The sequence below is a fragment of the Pelobates fuscus genome, chromosome 13 (genome assembly GCF_036172605.1).
Source record: "Pelobates fuscus isolate aPelFus1 chromosome 13, aPelFus1.pri, whole genome shotgun sequence".
Taxonomy (NCBI): domain Eukaryota; kingdom Metazoa; phylum Chordata; class Amphibia; order Anura; family Pelobatidae; genus Pelobates; species Pelobates fuscus.
In genome coordinates, this window is record NC_086329.1 from 85,598,610 (window position 1) to 85,618,757 (window position 20,148).

Below are 20,148 nucleotides of genomic sequence, written 5' to 3' on the forward strand. Positions count from 1 at the left end.
ATAAAGTAGCTGAACTGGAGGAATACCTGACTAGGATAATTTTTCCGGTTTGGCTACTTTGGCCTTAAATTTGGAATTCACTGTGAATTTACATTGAATTCCCTCCCGCACAATTATTACTTTAGTGTATAGCCCTGTTAGAGTCAGGCCCAAAAATTTGGTCTAGAAAATCCATGAGATTGTAGATCCAGAATGTCTTGGGAATACCTGACAAGCAGACATCACGAGACATCCCAACACAAAGTTACTATACCACCGATCTGGGGTTATCTTGATTAGATATAGAGGGAACTCTGAGGTTCATTGAGTTATTCAGATTTTGTTGCACTGCACTGCTATGTCATCAGTAGTTCCCAGAGCAAAGTATTAGCTGTTGGCTGCCTGGCACCTTGTGATAATGATTGGGGAGGTTGCATTGTCTCTCCATTCAAAGACTGTGGTCCTTTTCAGCTTACTGCCACAGATCAACACACTTATCACCTGACGTATTGTCTTAACTGTAACTAAACCCATCAATCACTCTACATTTACCAAAATAAACATGTCCACAGTATATAAATATTTAGCATGGTGATTGATCAGCCGTGGAAAAATCTGACTCCTACTTTGTCCGAAGTTACTTGTAAAAGATACAGCATTTGTTTTCCATGGAGCAGCTTTCTGCTAATGGTTCAGATACTAAATACTGTTCAATATTATGGCACTAGAAAAAGTGCAGAGACTGGCTACAAAATTAATAAAGGTAATGGGACATTTTAGTTATGAAGAAAGGCTAACAAATTTAAACCTCTTTAGTTTAGAAAAATGGCGCATCAAAGGTGATATGATGGCACATATATTCGGGGCCAATACAAACCATTGTGTGGAAATCTATTCACAAGCAGGACTTTACATAGGACACGAGGCCATGCGTTTAGACTGGAAGAAAGACGATTTAGTCTAAGGCAAAGGAAAGGTTTTTTTACAGTAAGAACAATAAGGATGAGTCCCAAGGGAGAGTGTGCAGATTAGTGGACTAGGGCACGTGTATGAGTGTGGGAATGGATGATACATGATTGGCTGTTTGTTATGTGTGGGAGTGTTGGGTGTGAGGAAGTGGGTGGTGATAAATTAAGCTGACCTCAGTGCCACTTAGGATCCGGGCCAGCAACAGTTTCCTGCCCACGCTCCCCTTGTAATTTACTCCCGGGGTGTTATCACAGCTAGGCGGGGGGCATGTTCTTGCCAAATAGGGTAGGAGATGGTTTGCAGGTGGATTAGTAAGGGGATAATGACCGGGTCTCATCCTCCCCAAAAGGAAAGAGGAAGTTATTATGCCGAGGGGGGAGGTCAGAGCCTTTGGGAAGGGGTGAGTTAGATTGGCAAGGACATTTTGATTATACTAAGGGCATACTGTATGACATTCTGCACCGTTATTTATATGTTAAAGGATCACTATAGTGTCAGGAAAACAAAGTGGTTTTCCTGACACTATAGTGCCCTTTGGGTGCTCCCACCCTCAGGGTCCCCCTCCCGTGGCACTGAAGGGGTAAAAACCCCTTCAGCTGCTTACCTTTATCCAGTGCCGGGCTCCCTTGGCGCTGGTGACGTCTCCTCCCCCGCCAACGTCAGCACCCGAGTGCAGCAGAATGTGCATGCGCAGCAAGTGCCGTACGCGCATTCACACAGTCCATAGGACAGCATTTCTCAATGCTTTGCTATGGACGTTCTGCACGCTGGATGCGATTTTCGCATCCAGCGTCGCAGAAGCGCCTCTAGTGGCTGTCAGGAAGACAGCCACTAGAGGCTGGATTAACCCTGCTATGTTATTTACAAACTTTTTGTATATATTTACATACATATATCTTTTACCAATTTATGTATTTTCTACCTTCACCCCTGCTATCTTTTTTCCCTGTTAGGTGTCTTCATCCACCTTGTCCTCTGCCATCTCTTGATCCGTTTATGCATTATTTTTTTATACACATTGTCCCCTCCCGTCTATTTTTCCCGTTATATATATTTTTCATACACTCTTCGTATTTCCCTGACTTCTGCCATCTCTTTTCCCTGTTAAGTATGTTTTTTTTTATCCATGCTTCTCGTGACCCCTGACATATTTTTTCCGCTATTTTCTTATCCAGACATTCATTGTACTTTACAAGACAACAGGAATATTTGGGATACGGCTGAGAAATCTATAATTGAAACACAAAAGTGTACATAGTGTAAATCTACATTAAATCATTGGTAAGTGATCATGAAATGCACTCACGAGATGTAGATGAAAAGACAGCGTTGCTAAGGTGCCTCCCCCGATTATGATGGGGGGCTGATGCCTTTCTCCACTTGCTCCAAACGATAAGTGAAAAAACAGGACTTCCAAGATGGTGGAAAAAATAAAACAATTTATTCAGGATGAAAAATCACCCAACAATAAAAGTAGAAATACAGGCTTAAAAAAGAGGTCCTACGCGTTTCGTTCACAAACTGGAACTTCCTCAGGGACCAAATTAATAAAATTACATATAGAAATGACAGAATGAAAAAATACAGCCTATTCATTGTACTTTGGCTGGTTCTAATCGGTTGCATATTTGAGCTGGCTTGCTTTTGGTGATAAGGTTGGGCAGCGGTAGCGACTCGCTAGTGGGAGGCACGTGATGGCGACGCTGCAAGCTACTGTTATTATGCTGACTAACTACTGCCCCTGTGCGGTGCTGATATCACCAGCACAAGAGTAACTCAGACTCTATCTAAAAAGCAGTAACGTTATGGCATAGACTGGCATAGCGCACTGCTCAAGAACAATTTTTAGAGGCCAATTTGTAGACTCCGGGGCAGACGCCCACGATGGTAGCAGCAACAATGAATAGTCAGCCAATAGGATTAGACAGTAGATGGTAGCCAGCCAGACTAGGTAGTAGATCAACTGGGATTTTGGACAAGAATCAGGCAGCATAGCATAGCCACTACCAGGCAAACTCAGAAACTGGATCTTCAGCTAGGCCTCAGACAGCAATGCAAGTTACAGATAATCAGATATACAATGCAAAGCGGACTGGAGCCAGTACACAACTAAATATGACCATCGCTAACCTTTATAGGGATTGGCATGCTGCATCACGCCATCCTGTCTGACAAAATTGTAACTTTAAATTCTTCACTCAATTAAAAGGCACAAGTAGCCAGAAGGGAGACATGTAGTGCCTATAGCATAGCCTGGGGACAGAATTAAGCCTAACCTTTTGCAAGGGAGGAAAGGCCAGGTTTGCAAGGACTCAGTAAATATAGCATTGTTGCAGATAAGTGCTTCCTGAGGTAAAATAATCTGGAGCTCGTTTGCCAGGTGTCAATACGACAACGTTGTTCTGAGAAGGATGGTGGGATTTGCAGTACTTTCGGCTGAAACTACAATGTCAACATTCGACAAAGCACAGGAATGTAATCTGTGAGTAGAGATTATTCAGAACATACAGTATGTGCAAACAGTGCCAGTATTGAGCAGCTTTTAATATCACTGGCACCGCAGGATAAAAATTATGAGTTTACAGCAGGCCCTCCAGATGTTGCAGAACTACAGCTCCCAAGATTCTCTGGCGATCTGTTCCTTTCAAAGAATCATGGGGGTTGTAGTTCAGCAACCGGAGGGCCAGAGTTTGGAGAACCCTGGTTTGCAGGGAAATAAACCCCCCATATTTCTCATTCTGTATGTGCAATGTAACTATGTTAAACTCCCTACACAAGGTATACTATATCTTTAAATGTATGTAACATGCAACCCAGCCTTTTCATAAATGACATTTAAACATAACTTTGCAAACGCAATAATACAATTCTTCAACTCCCTATCACCACCAGACACATCAAGCCTTTTGTTGCCATACATAACTCTCATGACGTTCTGTTTCTTCCTCATAATTTCAAAGGTTTAATGCAAATCATTGTTCCATTTAAATCTGCATTTATGCATTAACCCAGGTCATTTACATGGGAAGGAGATAATTAGCTGGAAATTAACCAAATTTATTGTGACATTTCTGCAAGAATAAGTTGTTCCCTTTAAATTTGTTGCGTTTTTTTTTTTATTGCTTGGCAACGGTTCTGTTTATAACATATAAGAAGCATTTCCCATGTTTTAGTCGGAATATTACTAGAACGTATTGAGTTTTTACTGTCTGATGTGTAAGGGGTGCGATTACACAGAAACATGCCAATATTGGTTATTTTATGCCCTGCTGTCATTCTTGAAATTCTAGCATGAGCATTCTTTAAATTTGTTATATTATTCAATTTTACATTGATCAGGGGCTGTGCACCAAGATACACATATAAATATTTTACGTCATGTGAAAAGAAAAAAAAAAAACACTTACAGGGTTATTCACCAGACTGAATTTTTGCAAATGAGATCCAAATGACAAAAATGCGGCAAAAAATTAGTCCCCAGACCCTTTTTTTCCCCAGACACAAATTTTTAGTCTCTGCCAGGAAAATACAAATATACAAAATTAAATCCTGCACTCAAACTCCCACTACGCCTTGGCGGCACCAATGACTATAGTAGGCATCAGCCCCAATACTATAGTCAAAGAAAAAGTTACTATCCCAAATCCCTGTGCACATTTAAATAACTGGAGGGTTTTTTGTATCACTCCGGGGAAATAACCAATCAGAGGCTTCCATTTAATCTGTAGCCCAGTGCAACTGCCACTAACATTAAAGGGACACAATAGTCACCAAAACAATTACCGCGTATTGTATTTGTTGTGTTGAGTATAATCATGACATGCGCATATTGGCCTTATCGGCATATCCAGCTTAACTTTAATACCCACACCCATTAAAACGCAGACTACAATTTAACGTTGGAAAATATTTGTCCACAGCTTTATTAACATATTAACATTGCCACCTCCGAACACACGTTACTTAAATGTCTTTCGCCCACCACATGTATTTAACCCAGGTAATGACGCACACATATACACATGATCCATAATACGACAGTAACTCAATAACATGACACATAACATACCAACCAAGTGGCATGCTTACCAATACATAACAAACCGTAGGGGTATACCGTGACACCCCTACACCCTCTGGTTCAGAGCCACCGACGAGCTCAAACCTACCAAGCCACTGTAACCCCCGTGAGTATTTGCCACTCAACCTAACCCTGCAAGTTCTTGACTCATTCTACCCCGCCACAGCTCAGGTCTTGACCCCCTTAAGCCACCTGAGTACCCCCACCCTTCAAAAACAGTGCCTTTCTGATACCCTCCTGAAACCCAAGATTAAGTATATCAGAACCAAAGCCTGAGATATGCACCGATAATACCCAGAAAGCATTCATTCCAGTTCCTGATGCCTCGCCACTACTCCACCTGTCTGCCATATGAAAACTGACATCGTCTTGTTAACCTGTCCCCTACACAGAGCCACCACGGCAAGGTCCCTAGCATGCCTCCAATGCTGCCGAGGAATCATCTTGGACCCCACAACAACCACGTCAACAACCAGTTCCCGTATCCAGTCCACATCCCTCTTTATAAGCCTCACTAATTCTCTATTGGGAATAAGCCCCAAATCATTTCCCCCATCATGAATTAATATAATGTCTGGGGATGGACCTACCCCCAGATGTTTGAAAATCTATTTGCACACACCTAACCAACTGTAATCCCAAAAACCCATCCAATGTAATTGAACCAAGGCATGTGAGGAACCCAGCTGCATTCCCTGTTTTTGAACAGCGGCTTTCTGGTGTGCCCAATAGATGAAGGAGTGGCTGATCAACCATGCCACCCAACCTGAAATGAGAAAAAGAACATAAACAGTGTGGAGACATAAAACCCCCTTACCCAAAACACCCCTTAAACAATCCGATGAGGGCGTACGTAGGAACGAAATTGTATTGATTCCCACCTATCCGCTTGACTAGATCTTCACCAAGCCACAGACGAGACGCCTCCGTTGCTGCCCCAATCCGGAACGAGTGAGTGCCAAACTCTAGGGGTCCAACCCTAATCTCCGAACCCCCAGTTTATATACCCGAATAAACTGGAAGCGCGACAGAGATGACCCATCTTTGTGAATCAAAAACGAGCCCGCAGGTTTTGAACGAATATCCATAAATGCCTTAGCACATGAGACTGGGTATAAGACTGACCCCGGCAAGGAAAACAGCGTGACCTGACAGCCTTTTCCAAACACGTCCGTCTTAGACCTGCGCAACTGAATCCGTACCCTATCCTGATATATCTCGACATCAGCCAGCTGAACCCCCCCTGCACTTGTCTGGCTCCTATCCGAAATGTGCCGAAAAAAGTCCACGCAAAGGCCACTGTGAACAGTACTCTTTTTACACCCGAGAAACACACTGTAGATAATGTCAAAAACTTCTGAAGGGCCTCAAAAGTCACCGGACGTTTACTATCCAACAAGGCCTTCCCATCCATTTCATTTAAGATGAAATGCCATTGCCGCCGTGTTCCGGTCAACCACCGACGGCGATGCCTGTCCTGCAAACAGTCGACACATAAACCACAAGAGTGAATCTAAATGCCCTTCTCTGGAATTTTGCCCACTAGTACACCCCGAGACTTCATCCTATGCCCTCCAGACTTTTACATAAGCGGCCCATGTTCCTGGTGCTAAAGACAACCTTCCATACAGGACGTCCTGAGACGCCACATCTCTTCTGGACATTCTTGACCGTTCTCCTGCACACCCGGCACCATCATCCGAAAGCGCTCCCACTGTGAACGAGACAATGCATCAGCCACCACGTTCAGATAACCATGCACGTGTCGTGCCCTGAATACAATATTCAGAGACATGCAAAGCAATACAAAATGGCGAAGTAAATGCACTATGGGAACAGAGCACGCCGACAGACTATTAATGGCATGAACCACAGCCATATTATCCATGTAAAAGAGCACCTGTTTGTTTCTCAGTTTTTCGCCCCATAATGACAAAGCGACCAACAACTGGAACAACTCTAGGAAATCCAAGTTACCCATCACTGGCTTCCCCATCCATTCTACCGGCCATTGAGCTGCACACCATCGTCCGGCAAAATACGCTCCAAAACCCACTCTGTCGGACGCATCTGTGAACAACTCTAGATCTGCAGATGACGTTGTGGGGCCCTGAAAGAAAACCCACCCATTAAAGTTCCAAAGAAAATTATTCCAAATTGTCCCATTGGCAGGCCCGATGAAATGAAAATTATCCAGGCAGTAATCCACAGAACCGCCCCCTGTTTACTCCCTAACCTCCCATCCCAGGAATCTACAGAATTTTTCGAAGTATGCGCGCGATGTGGAGCCTCCCATAGGCAAGCAAAGTTCGACAAAGTAGGCACCTTTGAAAAAACAGCCCAGGAGATGATGACCGTCCTGATGGACAGACAACAACCTAAAAGCCGACTCCACATCAACTTTTGCCATGAGAGCACCAGAGCCTGCTTTCCTTACTAACTCAACTGCATGGTCAAATGACGCATAGGAAACAGAACAGAGCTCTGCGCCGATGTCATCATTGACCGAGTACCTTTTAGGGCAGGGCTGTCCAACCTGCGGCCCCCCAGATGTTGCTGAACTACAACTCCCATGATTCCCTTGCTATCTGTTTAATTGAAAGGATCATGGGAGTTGTAGTTCAGCAACATCTGGGGGGCCACAGGTTGGACAGCTCTGCTTTAGGATATGACAAGTGGTGGATTAACCTGAATTTACCTTCCTCCTTCTTAGGAACAACCCCCAGTGGTGAAATCCGTAAGTCCCCGAGGGGACATACCCCGAATGGAGCCGCCATCCTCCCCAGCTGCACCTCCTTTAAACAATTTTTCCCCTGGCTACTGAAGGACTGATTTCTAGTTGTGAAAGTGACGCATGACAACCCTTTCCCTGAATGGAATAAAAAACCCTTTAGAAAACCTCACCCGCAGTAAACTCGCATCTTCCTGGTTAGCATAGCGGCTTAGCCTAGGCCCCATCGCGCCGACCTTCACTGGTGTTACCCCCAGCAGAAGTGGGCTGGGGCCCAAATGTACCCCCTTACCTTTCTTGAAACACTTGTGGTAAACGTGAGCTCTCCCACAGCCTTAGCACTCGTGTTTGAACTTACACATTGCCCCACACTTGCACTGCCCCTTGTTGAATCCTTTTTTCTGTGCGGCCAAACGAGGAAGAAGCTGATCCTGTGCCGCCCCCCCCAGAAAAGGGTGTTGCCTTTCGTGCAATCATCAATTTCATCCATAGTGGCATGTCCATCTGGTCCCACCGCATTCCTGGATTGGCCAACAAGCGTTGTCTAAATTGCTCATCATACTTCCACCATGCTAATCCGCCATACGTATGATAAGCCTCCCATATGCCGTCTTAGTAACAAAATAACTGGGACCCATGCTCCGAGAAGTTTTCCCCCATCACACTCGCTAAAATACAAAAAGCCCGCAGCCAGTTCCCGAAAGACGTTGGTATCTTCCGATACCTGTGCCTTTTTTATTCCTCTCCTTTTTATCATCCTTAAGGTCCTCCTCTTTCAAGTCAATGTACTCCTCCAGCGGGGGCAGGGAAAAAATTTCTACAAATTCCCCCCGCCAAATCTTATCTTTGATGTCCTGCTTGATATGACACTTGATATGATAGGGACCGGCGAACGACACGTGCACGTTCTGTCGTGCCACATCCGGTATACACCCAAATTCGGTCTGCTCATCCCCTGCTCCTGCAGAGTCTACATGACCCGTCCCTGCGTTTTTGATAACTAAGCAAGTGTCCCCGGTTTCTCCCACCCCTAGTCAGTGCCAACCTGGCCCGCTCACCCCTGACCCTTTGAGCCTGGGGAGATGAAGGTTCCATCTGGGGGGACGCAATCTGACTCACCAGATTAGTTTGTTGCTAGCAGTGCAGCCTCCAACCTCCTGGCGGCGCTCTTTTTTTCATTTGGAGCCCACCGTAGATGGTCCTGCTTTGACTGCACACCTGCCCATCGCTTTACGACAGGGCTCCTTACATCCCCGGTCACGTGGTCCTGACAGAATTGGCTCCGTGTTGCGGCCCACATGGGGCACAGGCCGAATACTTCCTACACCTCCAACTGCTCCATGGCTTGTATTCCGCCTGTGCTCTCCTTCCTCAACGGCAGAGCTCCTTATTCTCCTCCTTACTGGTATGGTGACGGTGTCCGGTGGCCTGGTCCTCTGTGCTGGTCGGTCTGATAACGTCTGTGAAGGCCCCGCCGACGTCCCAGGCATCCCCAGTCTTTCTTGGGTCCAGTCCATGCCGTGCTGCTCCACTATTGCCCGAACACACTCCATGGGATCCATCTGGAAGACAAAAGGGAAACACCGACCCTACACAACCATAGGTATGGGTAGGCAGATTAGAAAGGGGGCAATCTTTAAGATGGCCACCATATATACTCCCCCTAAGACCATCCCTACTAACCCCTTGTCACTTATTCATCTGCTTATAAAAATGTGGTTAATGACATTTACTGTCCACACAGGAAAAGTTGTGCCGAGCAGCAATCTAATCCACAGAAGGGTTAATGCTGAGCAGCAATTATGCAAATGAAACCTGGTAACTGAATTTGGGGTCAAAGGCCGGTTACAGCCTATCAGATCTAGAGATGGGGAATTTAGGCCCAGTTCTCATCCTGCTCAGTGCCCTGTCGTGGTTTCACTTGTGGTTTTCCGAGAGCGCTTTCCTGTTTATAGTTTTCTACCTGGTTTTTGACTTTGGCTTTGTTTATTGACTTCTCTATATTCTGGTATCCTGACTCCTGGCTTTCCTCATCGCTGTGTCCCTTTCTGTGTTCCCTGACCTTGGCTAGTATTTTTGACTATTCTTTGTACGTTAAATCCTGCCATTCTAAGGACCGGTAATACGTTACTTATTTGTCATCCGTGCTATACAGTTCTACGTGCTGGATCAAACAGTAATCCTGACACTTACTTCCTATGCCTGTCAAGCTCTGTCAAGGCCCATTCCACCTATTCTGTTATTCCATGGGGTACATTCCTGTCAGGCTTTTTGCAGTAAACACTGTCTTTTCAGAGAAAACGCAGTGTTTACATTACAGCCTAGTGATAACTCAACTGGCCAGTCAGATGACTGCTAGAGGTGCTTCCTTGGTCAGTGCTGCAGAGTAAGCGACACTGCCATTCAGTGTTTCCACCCTCTGCATGCAGACATTGAACTTTCCTCATTGCTTCAATGCATCTCTATGAGGAGTTGCTGATTGGCCAGGGCTGTGTTTGACTTGTGCTGGCTCTGCCCCTGATCGGCCTCCTTGACAGTCTCAGCCAATCCTATTGGGAAGCATTGTGATTGGCTCAGATCACCACTTTTGATGATGTCAGCATAAAGCAGGCAAATCAAGGGCAGAGGCAGCAGCTGTAGACTTTAATACAAGTAATATGTTACTATATTTAGGAAGGCAAGGGGGATCCAGGGGGCTAGATGGGGATTTTAACACTATAGGGTCAGAAATACATGTTTGTTTTCCTGACCCTATAGTGTTCCTTTAACCCCTTAAGGACCAAACTTCTGGAATAAAAGGGAATCATGACGTGTCACACACGTCATGTGTCCTTAAGGGGTTAATGCAGTGGAGCAAAATCTTCCAGCTGTCTGACAACCCTGGCAGTGTTTCAGCACCTAAGTATAAGTGTTGATATCTATTGAAATCAGAACCTTTATAAATTGTTACACAAAAGACAGCCTCAGAACAAATAAAGCACTTCAGAAAGCTGAAATATTTTATTTGTCTGGAGTGTCCTTTCAACTACATATATATGCAACACTCAGTGGCGTACATACCGGGGTCGCAGGGGTTGCGGCTGCAACCGGGCCCGGCCAACCAGGGCGCCCGGCCGCCCTGCGACCCCGGTATGTACCCACTGTGGCCAGCCTCTTCTCCTGGGGGCCACTGAGTGCTTCCTCTTCAGCTCCCTCGCGCACCGCACTGATACCGGAGCTTGAAGATGACATCAGGGGAGATTGCTCCCTCGCGCGCCCGCCAGCCTGCCCGCCGGGTGACACCACTGGACCCCAGGGAATCCCCTCAGCTCTCCCACAGGTAAGGATTATTTTTTTTTTTTTAAAGTGAGTGTGTGTTAGTGTGAGTGTGTGTGTGTGTTAGTGTTAGAGTGTGTGTGTTAGTGTTAGTGTGTGTGTGTGTGTTAGTGTTAGAGTGTGTGTGTGCTAGTGTGTGTGTGTGTGTTAGTATTAGAGTGTTAGAGTGTGTGTGTGTGTTAGTGACAACAAGACAGCCACTAGAGGCTGGATTAACCCTGCTATGTTTTCAGCTGCAGGGTTAAAACTAGAGGGACCTGGCACCCAGACCACTTAATTGAGCTGATGTGATCTGGGTGTCTGTAGTGGTCCTTTAAGTGTATGTGCATCTGCATGCACTGGCGTACATACTGCGGTTGCAGGGGTCGCAGCCCTGCGACCCTTGCAACCAGGTGCCCGCCGCCATGTGTTGTGGCCCCGGCCTGCAGTAAGCGCGGGGGGTGGGCACGGATCAGTTTTCGCACCGGGGCCCCATGGGTTGTGTGTACGCCACTGGCAACACCATAGAGCAGGTCCTTGTTAATGGCTTAGGTGTGGTATAAGTCATCAAACGGGGACACCCTAGCACCAAAATTACTACATCTTAATGAAGTGATATCCGGTCCAAGATACTGCCCTCCGCAATCTTGCTGTTGTAATTGTAAACTTTGCTGTTTGTGAGAAAAAGCACATTTTATATTTTAGCAATACCCACTAACCTATTTAAATCTATATTAAATCTCTTTTTATAAAAAAAAAATGAGGTTCACGTGGAGGTAAAATAATTAAGGAACACATCCACTTATTAAAAAAACAAAAAACATGATAGATATGTCTAAAAAATAGATAGATATGTTAATTACATTGGAGTGTTCCTTTATATTTTATTAAAGATAAATTCTGATGAAAATCATAAAAACTGATCTGAATATAATTTAATTACTTTTTTTTAAAAAAATCTTAATTACAATTTAATAAAATGAAGAACATCATTTAGGTACAGGTTTGCCAAAAGATTTAATAAGGAACTGCCTAAAGTAAACACTCTAGTAGATAAAATTAACCCTGAATACGAAAGTACGAAAGTTGTTTTTATCATTACATGTTTTTGTATAATTTTTTTGTACATTTTAATTAATTAATTTTTAAAATTTTCAGCAAGAGTGAGTGAAAGACATACTTTTTGACTTTTTTGTAATGGGTGTCTGAGATTTCAAGGCCTACAAAGATCTAATTCAGCCCCATTTACCTAAAGGATTTAGCTAAAATGTAGTTTCTTTTCAATGTTCTATTACATCCTGGTTTAGTCTTACGGAATTTATAGCAAACAATTAATGTATATGTAAAGAATGCATAAAACAATGACCACTATATCTGGCTGGAAAATATCACAAACGTATCACATGAGAGTCTTAAAATAGTCAATACTGTGCTTTATGTGAGTTACTTGTGCTGTCGGCTGGGAAAAACCTGCAAATATGACCTAATCCCAGCATTAAAATTGTAAAGTTTGCACATTCAAATCGGCACGCCGAGAATTTGACCCTGACGTTTTACCAATAGGTAAATGATTTACATATGAGCTCAGTATATGTTTAAATGTCCATATTATACTTTAAGTTTCAATCTTCAACAAAACGTGTCAAAGAATCATGATGTAATCCTAGTGGCACTTTGCTTTAGTAACAAAATTTCCTTTTCGTACTTCGACTATTCACTAAAGACAGACATAATCACAGTTAGAAAAGCGATTAGATTTTTTTAATTTAAGTGGCCCTATCACTGGCCTGCTGTGTGTCTGTAACTTCGCACAGTGATCATAGATTTGTCTCAAATTGATAAAAAAAAAGTTGAAATGATAGAAAGACAACATAGTTTTTTGAATTTTCCAGTAAATTTAGGAAGCTGATTAGTTTGTTTTGCGCAATAATTTTAGATTTATCACGAGTGCTATGTGAAGTGTTTAAAGCGTCATTGGTACGTTCGAGTGATTCATACCGATTCAATCTTTACAAAAATGTCATAAAGTGGGGTCGGGGCCTGACCGGGGAGCTGAGCAGACACGCTTTCTGTGAGCTCCTGAGCCTGGGCCCGATTTTCAGCGGCAAACGGAGGAAAACTCACCCGAATCGGTCCTTCAACCCACCGCAACTGGCACTGTGAAAGCAGGGGTACAGAAGGACACCTCGCAAGCCTACAAACACGCTGGGAAGCCGGACCGGGAACTTGGTGCCTACAACGCATGGTGGAGGGGAGAGACGGCCGCTCTCCCGACCCTCCAAAACAAGCGGCACCCGAAGCATCGGGCCTTCCACCCCCCCCTAGGACCAGAGGGGGTTATCCTGGTCCACACAAATCCTAAAATGGCGACCTCAGGCCAAACTACAGAGCATGCCTCCTCCCAGCCTCTACACGAGCGTCTAGATGCACTACTCAACCGGTTCTGGGAGATGCTGGACAGGCGGCTGGCACATCAAACCTCTAAACATAAAGAAGAGGTGAGGCGGTCCCAAGCTGTAAGGCAGAGCGGGCAGACCCCGGGAACAGCCGCCGCGCACCGACGGGCAGAACACCCACCCAGGCAGGGGAACATTAGGAGACTCCCTCCTATCCACCGACCAGATCGCAGGAGAGCCGCCCGCCGCTGGCGGCGGATGACCACCAGGACCCTCCACAGCGCCCACCATGGGAAAGACCCGGCCCCGAGAGGCAACCGAGTCTGTAGCCACACGGTGCCAACCCTACACGATGCCCGGAAAAAGGGAGAAGCCCCCTGCAGCAATCACTTCCACTCCTCGCTGATCCTCGCTGACCCATCTGCAAACGCCGCCAGTAGGCCTCCCCAGAGGGAGCTTGTGCGGCTTACGCTTACCCAGTCACACATGCAGAGCCGCCAGAACGGGCGTAGGGTGAGGTAACCCGGACTCCAGCAGGCCGCGGCCCGCAACCAACAATCCAGCCCGCAACGCAGAGACTAAATTTTTGACCAATCGAACCATAGACTCTAAAGCATGCCACCTACCATGGTAAACTGACCCAGCCATAAGCAACACATACCTTATTCCTACCAAGGGAGCACACTCACCCGGCAGTACTGCACGATAGACTTCACATATGTATACTCACTGCATTTATGGTATTAGGCTGAGCTGGACAGTTAGGCTATTGCTCTACCACATTACACTACAAGATGCAAGTCGACCATTTTATATTGGGATCACTTGGTTCATGGTCACAATATGATAGCCTGTCCATAACGCCACTTATGCATGCTGGCCCTAAGGTCAGAATTGCACTTAAACTACGACCGTTTAATCGACCACTCTCGTGGCCTCGCTGTCCAAGCACACGCCACGACATGCTAGTTGACATTTTACTGTGCCGTAACCCACATGCCTCGCTAGCCTTTTTTGACGTAAGATAAACTTACCGTATCTTCCAGCCTAGACATGTGTGATTAGCTAGTTCCCACTCGTTATTAATTTTAGTTGACGTTCAGGATTTGCTTATTAACCTTGTTTTCATGTTAACATGTACCAAACGTGGTCTTTACCATTATTTGTTTTATGCCTGCATTTATTCTAACCTTTGTGACACCTAAATAGGCAAGCACTACTAGCCTGTGTGTTAATGTACTTACTTAGAGAAGCTGAGCCAGACTGCCTGGTACTCATGTAATACTCTCCAATGTCTAAACCGTATTACTCACTTAGTAGGCACATGAGCAAGTTATTAATTTTTACTTTATGTTAATACCCTGTAGACTTTTAAGAATCGACCATACGTGGTAATGATGCTTAACATATACCTACCTTATCAGCCTATATAGTGTTACTGCAGCTATAACGCTGCTTGATATCTCACTTAAGTCTAACCACTTTCTTTACTACTACGCTAAACCTACTAGAACCCCTCTTCTTAACATAAAATGAGGCTAAAAGTTACTCAAAGATGATATAAATTGCATTGTACTATACCCGTTATGTATAAAACGTTATCGTCTCCCTTCTCTCATTCTGTATCCCATATAATTTTATGCCTCAATAAAAAAGAAATTGACAAAAAAAAAAAAAAAAATGTCATAAAGTCTGTATTGAAATTTCACTGAAATTCCAATCCGATGATATCATAAGCGAAATTATTGGGGCTATGCTGTTTTATGGATCATTTTTGGCAAAAATATGGTAAAAGTCTTGAAAGGATTATAGACATACTGTATATACTTATGCTATAAACATATATTGATTTGAAAAATGAAAAAAGTTATAAAAATAAATTTAAAAAATATGGCGAAGGGTTTTGGGAAGCTTAGAAATGTTACCACGTGACAGGAGGCTTCATATTTTGCAATAAACTCTCTTTACTGAACTCCAGCAGCACAGATCAACCATAAAGCCAACAACCTATCAGAAAAAAATAGCTGGTTCTTAAATTAGTCATTCATTTGTAGATTTGTAGGGGTTTATATACATTTAGGTTTGTGAAGGGCAGCATTCCTTACAAAACTATTCAAAGTGTGAATATTCTATTTCTATTTTTTTTTTGAAATTAAATTTCTATTTTATAGTGTAGATTTAGCAGTCTGTATGTCTTTCTTTGTATCGCTTATGCTTGCATATTATTTGGGGGGGAGGGTGAGAGGGGGGTTAGTACCATCCGATTCAAAGAACTTTAATAATTTTGCCAAATTGTTTAAAACCCCTTAAGGACCAAACTTCTGGAATAAAAGGGAATGATGACATGTCACACATGTCATGTGTCCTTAAGGCGTTAAGGGACTCTCCAGCCAACCCGTTTTACTCACCTGGTTCCAGCGCCGGGAGCCTCGTGAAGCCGCGCCCCCTATTTCGTCAAAATGAGGAAATAGGCGGGCGCGAGCAGGGAGCAATCAGACGCTTCCATTTGGAAGCATCATTGCTCACCACACATGCGCACATACTTCGTAGGGCGGCATTCATGCTGCCCTATGAAATCCTGAGCGCACTACCGCGCATGCGTGCGGTGTGCGCGGCCGCGAGCTGAGCTGACTGACAGCTCAGCTTGCGGTCTTTGCCCAATGCCCGCCCCCCTCCTCTGCTGACAGGCAGGAGAGAGAAGGCGCGTACACAGCGTACACTCTCCTGCACAATACGTCTGACGTGTACATGGCCTTTTTAGGGCCCTACATGCTAGGAAGTCCCTCTGGTGGCTGTCTGAGTGACGGCCACTGGAGGTATTCCTATCAATCAATGTAAACACTATTTTCTCTGAAAATACAGTGTTTACATTAGATTGCCTGCAGGGAGCTATAGATCTCACCTGAACAAATACATTAAGCTGTAGTTGTTCAGGTGACTATAGTGTCCCTTTTACCTCGTTTCTTTGTCGAAAGTGAATATTTTATTATGTAAACCAAATGTAAAATAAAGATTTTTAACAATATTTAAATAAATTAACATCAGACATTCTAATTTTAACCCCAAATCCCTTATTCTGACTATATTACTATGTCCTTATCACTTAAGCCTTTTCTCGAAAATTCCAATTTATAAATCTAACTTAAACAGCCCTAAAGCCCTGTCTTAACAATTAAACCCTAATCCTTTAATCTTAACTTTTTCCCTAACCCTTATATTAATTTTAAGATTTAAAGATTTATTGAGCATAATATTTTCCCCACTCAAGAGGCACTAAAAAAATATCTTGTTAATTGCCATATTATGCAAGGACCAGAGACATTTTGTTTTCAAATACATCACAAACAGGATCTGGAGATTTTCTAAATTGTACACTCTAAAGGTCAAAGAGAGTTAGAAGAGGCTAGTTGTCTTGCTCAAACAGTTTAGGATTTCCCCGAATATGGACTGAAGGAATCTGAAGATTATTGTCGCCAAGTTCCTGGTATCTTGTTTGCCTGCCGTGACCCTAACCAGGAGCCATTTTTGATATTGGCAGAGATAAGGCAAGGGTGCAGCAAGCTGATTATGAGAGTTCGTGGAGAATTATAAATAGTTTTTAAGCCATTTTAACTCAGTCACTTGTAAACAAACAGAAGTCAGAATTCATGGGAACATACCTATGTGTGCGTGTGTACTACGGTGCAAAAGATTTAGGCGGGTGTTGAAAAATGCCATAAAGTAAAGATGATTTAAAAAATAAAAATTCTGTGAGCAACCAAAATGCGAGTCTGTCAGATAATTCAAAGTGTATTTCAACTTTAAGGTTAAGGTAGCTGAACTGTAAGTGTAGCTGACAGAAATATTTTTCATTTTGGCCTTAAAGGGTTACTCCAATGTCCATAACCACTTCTGCTTTAAGAAGTGGTTATGGTGTTAGGAGTCTGTATACGCTGTGTTTTAACTTGGATCGCTGGACACATACAGAGATACAGTCCAATCAAGCACATCTCTATGTGAATATGATTGAATCATAAAGAGGAAATGTGTGTCTGTATTCCAGTTAAATTTTAACTTTACTTTTTAGCATTTTCTAAAGTAATAGGGGATGATAGTGTGGGGGAGGTGTATTCACTAGTGCTGAATAGTACACTATAAAACAAAACAACAAAACAAAAAAAGGGTTTAACCCCTTAAGGACCAAACTTCTGGAATAAAAGGGAATCATGACATGTCACACATGTCATGTGTCCTTAAGGGGTTAAAAAGAGTTGGAGTAACCCTTTAAATTCACCATGAATTTACTTTCAGTCCGCTTTAGTGAATAACCAGGTATATTTTCACTTGCCCAGACCAAGGGTGATGAAGAATTAAATGAATTTGTCTATGCAATGTGTAAAAGAGAACGTACGTATGTCTACGTAACGTATGTATATAAGTTAAATATATGCCCTGTAGTTACAGCACTTACTGGATCACCTCTGCTATCTAATTTTATCTGTTAGACCTAATGTAAGAACCTAAATGTAAGGCTATAAAATTAAATAATGATAGAAATGAGTTCTTGTGAACATGTCTTGTGCAGATAAAGTTTAGCAGTAGATATTTAATAAGTCGGTTAAGTTCATATTTCCTGGTTGTTGCTCCTATTCTGCATATGTACATATAATAAATTGTAATGGTACCTCCCTTCTATTGTGAATGACTCACTTTATGGTCATCAGAAAGACCAGAGTCGCCAAAGACAGAGGGGAAAGGGCCTCCCTCCATCCAGCATTAGTTAAAATGTCTTAGACACGTTCTCTGTGGTTTTATCACCTTGTTTGTGGGCGCTATGAATGATAAAACATCAGCAACGTCCTATATAACATGTTTGTAGAAATGTAAGATTGCTATCTATAGCAATTCAACGGCCATAACTAGTATGTCAAACATATATAAAGAAGAAAAGGAATTGTCTGTTATTTCCTTTTGAAACTGAAAAGGTGAGACCTGTGCAGATCGTGTTCACATGGTAAGATGTTAGAGGCCATAAATGGTGGCATTAAAACTTAAGAAAAACAGTGTTGGGTTTATGCGTCACCAACTAACACAGTGTCGGCCATCTTGCTCCATCACAGCCATTGTCACTCCAGGTATTTTTTAGTGTAGGCTATTTATGACGAGTCCAACCACCTGCACCCTGGTGACACACAGTGTGCTTAGAGTCATTATTGATGTGCTTTCCTTAGCGCTGTCATATAGTGATGCTGCTCGGCCAATGTTCCTGCCAAGGTTCAGCTTAATGATGTCACACCATTCGTGTGTTGACATCACAGTTTGCGCCTTTCCATAGAGTCCAAGTCAACTACTATTTTATGGAGAACAGAATAAGGAGAGCTGATGATGCCTGCGATGAAGGCCACCATAAATTGAATAAAATGTGTGTTCTACTCTCTTTGCCCTATATATCTGGTGTCCATTGATATTTATGGATGTGGGGAATAAGCTAAGAGGATTTCCATGGGTCCCAAGCAGTTATGTCATCATATATTGTCTATATAACTGTTCAGCTTAATCTTGCTTTAGCCCAGCCAAGGACAATTGAGGGTGATCTTCTTCGTAGGTGTTGTGCTTCTTTCTTGTACATTTGTCTGTATCCCATGTAATTTTTTATAGAATGCACTTCAAGTTCACCCAATATCCACACAATCTGGGACTCAAGAGGTTCTGCAGGTAAAAACATAAGACTAAATTAACATTTCACCCACTGCATTGCGTGTCCTCTCTGTGATCAATATGGCTGTTCTCTTTGGTTAAGCAAATTGCTATACCTGTTTAATTCTGAATTATGGCAAATTAAAATTTAAATAGCAAAATTTAAATTAGAATAGCCAAGTTGTGACTGCAGGTAAGTTGGAGATTTTTTTTTCCCCCCAAATCTGTTAACTTTGTCTGAAATTTGACATTTGGATCTTAAGTCTACACAATTCAGAGTTTAGACAATACCTCTGTATTGTATGTCTGAGGGCATGTAATCTCATTTAGTCAGCGAGAAAAACATGTCAAGTCTACACGCCTTCTTTCGTTTCACGACTTTTGTGTCAGCCAGATAGCATATCTCTGTTAATTTCCTGAAATTATGCTTACCCCATGCTGTGTATTATATTACTCAGGCAGGAGGCGTTATTATCCCATGATTGACATTCCAGATGGGTTAATACCACTTGCAGCAAAGCTCTGGAAGGGATGTGGTTAAAAGGATTACCTCAAATATCCCTGGCAGGAGAGGGGTTAATACACAGTGTAATATTTATACCATTGCTCTGGCATGGCGGGAGTTAATGTGTTCATCACATTGTCCTAATAATAGAGTTTAATCATCCTTTGTGAGGTCCATTGACCTGGCAGAGAAGTGGTTAATACCCTTTGCTATGGCATGACTGAGCTTAACTATCATTGCAGCATGTATCACATTGTTCTTCCAGGAATGCAATTAACTTCCCCTCCCTCCTTTCCCCTGAAATGTGAAGTCTTGAAAAAAAAAAAGGTTATATTATCAGGGATAATATATTTAATAAGTGGGTTAACAGCGTCTTGAGCTGACTGCCATTTTGGAGGCGAGAAGGAATTTTTTCCTAGTTTGTTGCTAAATTGGAAAGCGCTTCAGACTGGGTTTTTTGCCTTCTTTTGGGTCAATGTCAGAAACAGATTTGAGAAAACCTCAGCTTGATGGATGC